General features: G+C 46.1%; 1 long non-coding RNA gene across 1 annotated transcript; it reads right to left on the minus strand.

The window, feature by feature from the left end:
• Nucleotides 1-850: 850 nt before the first annotated feature.
• LOC144888309 (uncharacterized) lies at nucleotides 851-1,055 on the minus strand. The gene is made up of 2 exons (XR_013620900.1): nucleotides 1,003-1,055; nucleotides 851-895 (listed from the first exon to the last, which is right to left on the minus strand). It is a non-coding gene; the product is annotated as an uncharacterized LOC144888309 (long non-coding RNA).
• Between the last annotated feature and the right edge of the window lie 10,564 nt (nucleotides 1,056-11,619).

Here is an 11,619-nt window from a genome sequence, read left to right on the forward strand (position 1 = left end):
TGAGCCGGCCGTGTGAGGCATGGCGTGATTTCGACGAGCAGTGCGCGATTCACGTGGAGGAGGTGGTTCCACCGAGAAGCGAGTGGTCAGGGTGAGCCGGCCGTGTCAGGCACGGCGTGATCCCGACGAGCAGTGCGCGATCCGCGCGGAGGAGGCGATTCCACCGAGCAGCGAGTGGTCGGAGTGTGCCGGCCCGCGGGGAGGAGGCGATTCCACCGAGCAGCGAGTGGTTGGAGTGTCCAGCCCGTGCGGAGGAGGCGATTCCACCGAGTAGCGAGTGGTCGGAGTGTGCCGGCCGTGTGGAGGCATGGCCGACATGGGAGTCGTGATCACTCGCGTGGGAATCTCATCTCGGGCCGAGGCACGTAAATCTAGGATGATTCTCTCGGACGGAGCCGTTAGCGTTTCGAGCATCCGAGGCTAGACTCATACCTTCGGCGCCAAGCGGGTCCGTCGTTCCGACGGGGTTGCGGCCCAGGACATTTCCCAGTGGCCTCCTTCTGCAGGCGCCTTGCCGGAGTCCGTCATGCCTGCTCCGGCGTTCGGGCCTCAGGAGAGCAGTTTGCGTTTTGACGACGCGGTCCCGCAAAAGGCTTGCGAGGTCCCCATCGCATCCAGTCCTTTTGAGGCAGACCGGCGGCGAGAGTAGTCGGAGCTCCGTAGCTGGAGCTAGCTCGACGGGTCCTCCGCTGGTCATTCTTCTCCGAGGTGGGCCTCGCAGGAGCGCGGAGAATGTCGGGAACGCTCGTCGGTGATCTGCGTTCATCCGGCCATCGCAAGACTCGTGTCCCGCCATTTCCGAAGATCATAATTGAAATTAAGTGTTGTGAAAATCAACCAAATCCACAACTCGTCCCATAGATAGGTTTAATTTCAATTAGATCGTAACATCATCCTGTAAAATACACCATGCAACATATATGTCAGGATCAAGGCATCATATGAGAAAGATTGGATATATCAGTCAATGCAAGCAAGCCTAGAATATAAGTGGGTACGTACCATTCAATTCTACATGTCATTGTATAAAGTCGCAGGAGTGGCCTCGAGTCGCGGACATCCCGAGGTCTTATAGACACCGCCCAGTGGTTTAAGTGAGCGTCACACCTGGGTTCAACTTACATTTTCACCACATATATATATATATATATATATAAACAGTATATCTACATACTATATATATATATATATATATATATATATATATATATATATATATATATATATATATAAACAGTATATCTACATACTATATATATATATATATATATATATATATATATATATATATATATATATATATATATAGTCACGGTTTTTAGAACCTTCACTCGTAAATTTTAGTAAATGTATCTCTTATAAATGTTTCCCCTGTAAATATCCCCATCAATTGGCTGGTTAAAGATCGCACCCTAGTTAGTCCATGAACAACACGTAGCAAACCATAGGACCTCTCCGTAGTTATTTCATTATTATGTGTTTCAGTTAAGGATCTGTTCCCAGTAGTTGAATCTGTGTTGCATTAATCAAATAAGAGTAGGCCCAAACTTCCCTTCAAAGGTGGTGCGAGTGGTGTTCTAACTCCCCACCAGCCGCCATTGGCCATGCGGTCGGGCCGAGAAAGAAGGGGGAGGAGCCACCAGATCAAGGTGTGGCAAGTCGGCTCGTCATCGGAGGTGGAGTCAGTAAGCCCTTACCGGCCAACCAGCACCGCGGTGAGCCAACCGGTAGGTGGGTCATCAGAGCCGGCGGCTTGATTTCCAACACAGCAATAAAGGCGGGCGCGGGGGACTGCTTAGGCAGATAAGTGATCCAGCCGAACCGAGGAGAGAGAGAGAGATGAAGCTGCGCGGAGCTCTGTGACAAGCTGCTTCAAAAAGCCCTACCGCGTGAAACGACTACGTGTACCTGCCGCTGGCTGCTCGCTTCGAGCGTGGACCTGGAGTGGACCTCCTTGCTGTGCCCTGCCGAACCTTCCAGCCCTGTTGTCCCACCTGGACCTTCTCCTTCTTCCAGTGATTCCTGCCTGCTATTCCCCTTTCATGTAAGTCTGTGTTTGTTCTGTCTGGGCGTTGATAATTAAGACTGTTTTAAGGCTTGCCCTGTTCATCTGCTTCTTCCTCCTTGTAAATGCCCTTCTTTCGTTTCCTCTTTTGGTATAGAAATAAACCTGTGTTCTTCCTTTATCCTTGTTGGTTCTTTGGCTTCCTCTCATCCGATCGTTTTAGTCCCTTCTTTCAATTGAGTACCTGTGGCACGATTCGGCCAACGCTCGGAATCGGCTTTAGTCTCTTGATAACGGCTCGAACCGCGGATTGCTAAACCGCTCGGCAAATACCATCTTGTCCGTGGTTTGAGCAGTACTTGTCTCCCTGTTTTGCAGAGGGATTGGTAAAGGTATTCGGGAGAACACCTTGACCAATAACCCTGATCGATTCCACCCCGCAAAGGAGCGTTACAGGTACCAGGACCAGAGACGGCCAGCTTAACAGGCCAAGGGGATTAACCCCCCCCCCCCCCCTTGCTAAGGGGAGTGCCGTCTCTGAGATCCGTAACAATATATATATATATATTGTAACGAATTTGGAAAGTGTAAAGAATGTGAGAACTGGTTTGCTGTGTTTTAACTGACCCTCGTAGAGTAAATAAGGTCGAAGGACGTCCCCCTAGTTAATTCCATGAAACTTACACCCAGGCCACGATATATCTTTTTAAATAGCTTATTTCCTTATTCTATGTAGGCTAAATATGTGTTTCCCACTAGATTGGCTCTGCATTGCATCAAACGAAATAAGCGTAGGCCCCTTTCAATTTCCCCAATCATCTCCGCTCTCCAAAGTTCCTTTCAAAAGCAGTGCGAGTGGTGTTCAATCCCGCAAGCCGCCATTGCCCATGTGCTAATCTCGGAGAAGAGGGGGGTAGGAGCCACCAACTCACAGGCGTGGCACGTCGTCATGATCAAAGGGGGAATCGGACAGCCCTAACAGCCAACCAGCACCGCGGTGAGCGACCCGGTAGGCGTGCCCTCGCAGCCAGCGGCTTGATTCCGACCCGAGTAATAAAAGCGACTGGAAGGGACTGCTTCGGCAGATGAGGTGAGAGGAGAGATGAGCTGTGAGATGAGAGATGAGCTGTGAGATGAGAGATGAGAGATGCTCCAAAAAGGAGAGCTACTTGGAGATGAAACAAGCTTTGGAGAGACGCGCTGAGAGGAGGGAGACGGCTCCACCAGAAGGAGAGGAGCAGGTGTGACCGAGCCAGCGCGTGACGTCCACAGCATCAGCAGCGTCGACGCGACCGAGGGTTTTCCCGCCCAAAACGCGAAGAGTGGGAGCTGCTACCTCCAGCCCTGCCGGTTGCAGGGACCTGACCCTGCCTCCCTCTCCAGCAACCCACCTCCGCCATTCCTGCCTGCAATTTCCCCCGTGTAAGTGTGAACGTCGTCTGTCTTAATCGTTGTCCTGGGGTTAAGTAAACTGCATAGATAAGCTAACGATTCACTGTGTGACTGCTTCTTCCATCCATTGCTTGTAAATAACTTTGATCGCTCCTTCTTTTTGCTTGTGTGTATAATAAATCCTGTTATTCCTCCGAACTCTGTCTTCTTCTCTCTTCCTTCTCTTTCGGTCGCTTTAGAGGTTTCCATATTGAATATCTGTGGCGCGATTTAGTCAACGTTGGGGGAGTCGGGCTAATCGGGGATCCTGTAACGGTCGCGGTTGACCATCCCCTCGGCCCAAAGTAACATCTTGTCCGCGACCCGTAACAATATATATATATATATACTGTATATATATATATATATATATATAAATATATATATATATATATATATATATATATATATATATATATATATATATATATATATATATATATATATATATATATATATATATATATATATACATCAAATCAAAATAAAAAAAATGGGTTTTATTTCTTCCAATGTATCAAGGATGTCAACCTAATTGCACGTGCTTTACATAAAATGAACATGCACGGTATAAAAAGATACAAAAATCTGAAATGTGCATATAAATCACTGTAAAAATTAAAATGTTACGAAAATTGCATCTTCATATGAATATAAATAGTCAAATTAAAAGATAAGAAAAATCTATAATATTTAACAACAAAAAACAAATAAATTTTAAAAACCGATAAAGCATTTGGAAATGCAAAGCCCATCCGTGTTCACTTTGTATTCAGACTTCTTCCGTATGCTAAACATGATGAAAACAGCTCGAAATAAATACACCAAATTGACGATTCTAGACATTTTGACCTCAAAAGCAAAAGGCTTCAGTGACACAATATGCAAATGCTGAAAAGTAAAGGCAAAGCAGATGAAAATTGACGATTTTATGTGATACTGACCTTTGACCTTTTGACCAAATTATAAATTTGTTTTCTCCATATTCTCATAATAAAGCTTTGTTGAAAATTTTATGCCATTTGCTCAAATGGTAAAAAAAATAACATTACAGACAGACACACGCACACACACACACACACACACACACACACACACACACACACACACACGCGAGCGTGTGCAGAAGGATTATGTGGAAGGTGTGGAAGGTTTCCACATGCGAAATTTGCATTTGGGTGTATTTAAATTATACAATGGACTATAAAATGTAAATGTTTCATGATATTTGTTATATTATATCACCTTTATCTATCAATATTGTTGAAATGAAGATCAAATAGCTGTATGTTGAAATATGTTGAAAAAGTCAATACTTTACATGGGGTGTACTTACTTTTTCACGTGACTGTATATATATATATATACTGTATATACACGCACACATATCCTATCGGATGTACTCTATTCAGCGACAGGTGTTGGTGCTGCCGAAGTACTTTGTTGGTAAGGGTTATACTGGGCGGTTTTCCATCTATCTCCCAGCAGTATTTAAGGCAGGAATTGGTCATTTGTTTATGGTGCCGGCAATAGCTCGCCTATGTTTGGAAGCACACCGTGGGATCTTTAAGGGCCGCCAACTTGTGCTGGCAGACGGGACGTCCAGTTTAACGTCCATCCAATGGATGGTGCACTCATTGATGAATTGGTTGGTGATTCTGAATCTGAAGATCTCAATATCTAATACCTCTTGCCCTGATTTATGGGAGGTAATGCATGAACAGCATAACCATTTGTCATGGGAATTTACTCCTTGAGTGAAGGGCGATCAAAACCAAACCCCTAGTAAGTGCGTTACAAATCTTGCAAACCCAGCCATGTGACATGTACACATGAAGATCTCAAAGTATCTTTCACCAAATTAGGTCTATCTGCTGGTACCAATGATGACCTTAATTATCTGTCTTCTTCAAGCATATAAGGTTGACAACCTTGCTTCATAAGGTCTGTAACCCCCATCACCAAACTATACCGGCGGCCAGGGTCAGTACGGCTGACCACTCAGACTCCATTGTGCACTTTGTGTGGTTTTTCCTTAGACCTTGATGCTAAGATTTCCTTTGTACTATTTAGGCCAATACTAATTTATTTATAACAAAGCTTCCACTATTATATGTTACTTACTTTATTTTTAACTAGAGCAATGCGACCGTGTCGCCAATATGCTTCCGCATGGTCCCACAATGGGTAGATGCCCTCGTTCACTGTCCTAAAAATAAACAAGTTTGATTTAAATCTCTTGAGCTGTTTTAAATATTACATTTTCACCAGCCATGACAGGTTTCACATCATTGGTCAAACAGTTTCAGAGAAGGGATTTTTTTTAAATATCGGCTTTCAAGCTAATATGGCTGCCACACCACGTGACATATGACCTTAAAAAATGTACACTCTACATATGTATGGGTGGAGGATCACGTTTGTAAAGTTTCGTATTGATCGGATAAGGTTCGTTTTTCTATCCAAGATGGCTGCCAAACCACGTGACGTATGACATCATCATTTTCAAACTATATGCAACAATGGTGTTAGATGATATTTGTAAAATTTCGCATCGATAGGGTAAGCAGTTTGAACCACCTTTAGAGGCCATTTTTCCCCACAGAGCATGGGTTGGCCTTTTTCAGGCACCATGGTCCCTTTTTTTTGAAGCATTGTTTTATGGCCGGATGCCCTTCCTGTCGCCAACCCTGTTAGTCGCCTCTTGCGACACACAGGGAATTACCAGTGAACTGGTACTCAATATGCCGACCTCGGAAAATGACAGGCTGAGTCAACCCCCCCTGGCGTTAATTCAGCGATCGACCGGGATTCGAACCCAGGATCCTAGGATCCCAAGCCGGCACCCTATAAGATATAATTTTCAGAGATATAATTATTTAATATTTTGCTTCAATCCAATATGGCTGCAATACCATGTTACCAATGATGTTTTCGTGATCATCCTTTAATTGCAATGCCTAGTCAATGACACACATAAAGTTTCGAGTCATTCGATTTGGTGGTTTGGGAGAAGATGCTTTTTGTTCGATGAAGATATTCGATTTTTTAAAGGTTTTAGGTTAAATCCAATATGACTGCCAAACCATGTGACCCATGATGTCTTAAATTTAATATTTCAATACAAGTGGGTCATAGAGCATGTGCATGCAATTTCAGATTTTGAGAATAAGGAATTTCATTAAAACGTTTTTGGCTAGTATACCACTTCACCTATTATGTCATCATTATCATGCTTTTGTTCACCCATTGGTAGTACGTGACAATGTGCCAAGTTTCAAATATTTCCATTTAGCGGTTTCCGAGAAATCATTTTTTAATTATTTGTGTTTAATCCAAGATGGCTGCCATACCACGTGACCTGTGACATCACAATTATCATTAAAACATTCTGCATGGGCGTCACTCCTACCCTGAAAGTTTCGTCTCAATTGGACATGTGGTTGCTGAGAAAAACGAGGTTTAGCCCGGACGGACGGACGGATGGACGGACAACCCGAAAACAAAATGCCTCCGGCCACCTTCGGGGGCAGAGACATAAAAATACTGTGTATAAAGCTTAACTTACCAGGTCAAGCACCCCAACTTAGCTCATCTCCTATCCCAGTCAAATCATCTTATATATGCCTTGGTCAAAGTCCTCAATGGTAAATCCGAAATACCAGCCAATTAAAAACAGGATAAGAAACCATTGGTCCTGTACCGTATCCACTAATGGGAGCATATCTTCCTGGGAGGATGTAAGTAGGGGGTACCCAAGGAATCAATTATTTTCCATATTTACGTCAATGTGTGCCATGTGACATCATTATGATGAAGCAGGTTCCGCATGGATGCCTCTGTATCTCGCATGGGTTCAGGATGTTCCAGGATAATAAAGGCATCCATCACAGCACGATTGCGCACTTCTTCAGCCGTACCGCCACCAAACCTTCGGGATTATATAACTTTTTTTTTTTTTTTTTTTTTTTTTTTTTTTGTTGTATACAATATCGAGGCTCGTGAAAGAGCGAACATTAATCACACAGAAAGACAAACCGACACATAAAACATATAACATAGGGAGCGGTAGACAAGATGGGGAGAGAGGGGGAAGGACACAAACACAACATTTGAGAGCAGGGACCGAGAGACATGGAGACATCGAGAGATCTGAGAGAGGGCGAGGGCTTTGGGGGGGGGGGGCGTGGGAAGGGGGCAGTGGGAGAGGTATAAAACATATGGACACTGCCAGGACTTCCAGGAAAGAAGTTGGAATTTCAAACAAGGTGGATCTGGGGTGAATTAGCGGGGGTAGAAAAGATCAAGGTTTTGGATGGGGGAAGATAAGAGATGGTGGTGAACAGCTGTTTTAAAGACCTGGAGGGAGGAGTGGGATTGAAGGGAGTGAGGGAGTTTGTTCCAGAGGCGGGAGAAAAGAGGAATGAAAGAGTGAAGGTGAGCGGAGAGCCGAGATTTCGGCAGTTTAACCATCAGAGGGTTGCTGGCAGATCTTGTGCGACCTGTAGGAATATTTGGGGGACAGAGCACAGAGAGAGCTGGGGGTGCAAGGCCGGAGAGGAGTCGGTAGAAGACAGAAAGACCACCTACCTGCCTGCGGTGAGTGAGTGAAAGGCCCTCAGAGATAGCTTCATCGCGGGAGATTCCAATAATTCTGAAAGCTTTGGTTTCAACAGCGTGAAGCCGAGCTAGGTGTGAGGCAGGAGCACCGGCCCATAGGGGAGAACAGTATTCCATTGAGCTGCGGATGAAAGCCTTGTATGTGGTGAGGAGCTCAGGTGTGCCGAGGAAGGACTTCGCACGACGGAGGATGCCCAGTCGGCGACTGGCTTTGGAGGCCAGCTTGGAAATGTGGTTTTCCCAAGAAAGATCATGGCAGATAGTGAGACCCAAAATCTTGAGCGACAGAACTTCTTGGAGAGGATTGTTGAGAAAGTAGATGGGAGGGTTGTCCAGTCGATCTTTTCGGAGAGACATAGTAAGAGTGTGAGATTTGTCAGGATTGAAAGACATGTTCCACTTGTTTGACCAGTCTGTGATTTTGTCCAGGTCTTCAGAGAGTGAGGAGGCAGCAGACTGCCGATCTGAGGGAAGAGGAATGGAGCGGCAGAGAGTGGAGTCATCAGCAAAGAGATAGAGAGGATTTTCGAGAGAGTCAGAGAGATCATTGATGAAGACCAGAAAAAGCACGGGGCCCAGAACACTGCCTTGGGGAACTCCAGCCTGAACAGGAAGAGGAGATGAGAGAAACCCATTCAGGGCCACACGTTGACGACGACTAGAGAGGAAGTCCGCCAGCCATGCGTGGAGATTTCCATGGATACCAAAGGAGGAGAGTTTGGTGAGCAGAGCGGGGTGCCAGACCGTGTCGAAGGCACGTGATATGTCGAGGGAGACAGCTCTAATTTCCTGTTTGGCATTGAGGACCTCCATCCATTGTTGAGACAGCAGAAGCAGCATGTCCAGAGTAGAGTGACCTGGTCTGAAACCAAATTGATGATCAGAGATCAAGCCATTGGAGAAGAGGAAAGATTTCATATCAGAAGCAATGATGGATTCCATGACTTTGCTGATAATTGGGAGAAGGCTGATTGGTCTGTAGTTGCTAGGATCTGTTTTTGCACCTTTTTTGTGCAAAGCGGTGATGTTGGCTGATTTCCAAGCAGATGGCAGTTGACCTTGAGCAAAAGAGAGGGTGAAGAGAACAGAGAGAGGGTGAGATAGAGCAGCAGAGCAGGATTTTAGGACCCGTGGGCTGATGCCGTCGGGTCCAGTTGCAGAATCAGAGTCGAGGGTTGACAGAAACTTTTCCACCTTGTCAGGAGGAAAGGACACGGAGTCCAGGAGCAGCAGGGTACGACTGGGTATGGTGGGTACAGAGAGGGATGGGTTTGGGACACAAGATTTAGAGGCAAACACAGAGTTGAGGCATTCAGCTTTTTCACGTGCGGAGTCAGCTGTGTAGCCGTTTGAGGTAAGGGAGGGGATGGAGGGGGAACAAACACCAGAAACGGATTTGACCAGACGCCACCAGGATTTGGAAGAGGGAGACAGATAAGAGAGTTCGGTCTTGAGAACGGAGAGATATTGTTTCCTGGCTCTCCTGAGGGTGGACACACACTTGTTTCGGGCTTTGTGAAAGGAAATGAGATTTCCTTCCGTTGGATTTGCTTTCCAGGAGACGAAGGCAAGTTGTTTCTGGGCAACAGCCTCACCACAAGATTCCGTGTACCATGGACGGGAGGAAGGGTATGACAACTGAAGACGAGATGGGATAAATCTGTGCATGAGAGAGAGCAATTTACATTGGAAGAATTCCCAGGATGAGTTGATGTCAGAGGTGGTAGAGATGGGAGACCAGTCCAGATGATTGATGGCTGCTTGAAGACCGTGCCAGTTGGCCTGAGTGAAATGCCAGACTCGTCGACGCTGAGCAGGCTCCCTGAGGATGGTCAGAGAGATGTCCACTTTAACAAGGACATGATCAGATGTTCCGATCGGAGCAGAAGAAGAGCAGCAGACATTTTCAGGGAAGTTAGTCATAACCAAGTCCAGAAGAGAAGATGTTCCATTGACTGAGATCCGGGTCGGGAAATTGACAGATTGTGTCAGTCCCAGTGAGTCGCAGAAGTCCTTTGCTGAGGAGCCATGGCTGGTGAGAGAGGTACCCACACCCAGCCAACTGGCATGATGACAGTTGAAATCACCACATATGAGGAAGAGAGAGTTGGGATGAGTAGATAGAAGTTGGTCCATATCATCAGACAGCGAGATGTAGATGGAGTCATCACTGTTTGGTGGACGGTACAACACACATATGAACAAGAGGTGGGAGCGAAGGGGAAGCCGTAGCCAGAGGTATTCCTGGGGGTGAGGTGGAGAGAGTGCAGTGCAGGGCGAGTGAGCAAGAGAGTTTTTGATAAAGATAGCAACCCCGCCTCCAGGACGAGGCTCAGGTCTATCATACCGGAGGAGGGAGTAGCCCGGGAGAGATACTATGGAATCAGAGACATCATAAAGGAGGAAAGTTTCTGTTAAGCAGATCACGTCTGGTTTGACAGAAGCAACCTGTATGGAGAGATCGGTTAAGTTTGAACGAAGGCCCCGGATGTTTGAGGTCCATACCGTTAATGAAGAGGAAGGGGGAGCATCAGATACAGAACAGGGGGGAGGAGGGGTAGGGTAAGATGTGGAAGAGGTGGAAGAGGTAGGGAGAGCTGTTGAAGGTGTGTCAGAGATTTCAGAATAGCTCGGAGAAAGGGAAGGATGGGGCGGACAAAAGGTTTGATGGTGATTGGGTGAGCCACAATGAGGTGTTATTTGAGGAGGGGGAAGAGCGAGGCAGAAGGTTGGGGGAGATGGAGGTGAGAGTTTGAAGGGGGAAGAAGCGGGGAGGACGCTTTGAGGAGGGGGAGTGAGCGGGGGGAAATTGAGAAGCAATGAGGGTGGGGAGATTTGAAGGGGAGGGGTGAGGGGGGAGTTTGGGAGGGAAGGGACAAGGGGAGGGATTTGAAAGGGATGGGATATGGGGGAGATTTGGAGGGGAGGGGTGAGGCAGGAGTCTAGGAGGGGAGGGGCGAGGGGGCGTCTTGGCGGGGAGGGGTGAGGGGGTAGTTTAGGAGGGAGGGGGCAAGGGGGGAGATTTGAAAGGGATGGGTGATGGGGAAGATTTGGAGGGGAGGGGTGATGGGGAAGATTTGGAGGGGAGGGGTTATGGGGAAGATTTGGAGGGGAGGGGTGAGATTGGATTTTTGAAAGTGTACGATTTATGGGAAACGAACATTTATTGCAAAATGAGTTTCTTGTGACCTTCGAGTTAAAAATACGTTTAAGGACGCTGGATGGAGGATGGAGTGCAGGAGAGTTTAGGGAATGTAGAACAAAGGCACTATAGGAGATGGATATTTTTTTTGGGATGAATTGATTTGGTGAGCAAGTCGAAAGCAGCCTTTTAAAGAAGAAGAAGAAAAAGGTGTTATAAAATATGACGGAATACATAACTTGAGGGGAAAGTGTAAACATTGAAGGTTAATGAGTGAAAACTATCTGGGGAAATGGGGGAGAAACACGTGGTCGAAGAACGAATGATCGAATAAGAATGAATAAACGAATGAGAACAGAGAAGGAAATGTTTTTTGTTTTTTTGTTTTTTTGAGTTGAGATTTACACAAGGAAGTAGGCTA

The sequence above is a fragment of the Myxine glutinosa genome, chromosome 11 (assembly GCF_964187855.1).
Source record: "Myxine glutinosa chromosome 11, kmMyxGlut1.1, whole genome shotgun sequence".
NCBI lineage: Eukaryota > Metazoa > Chordata > Myxini > Myxiniformes > Myxinidae > Myxine > Myxine glutinosa.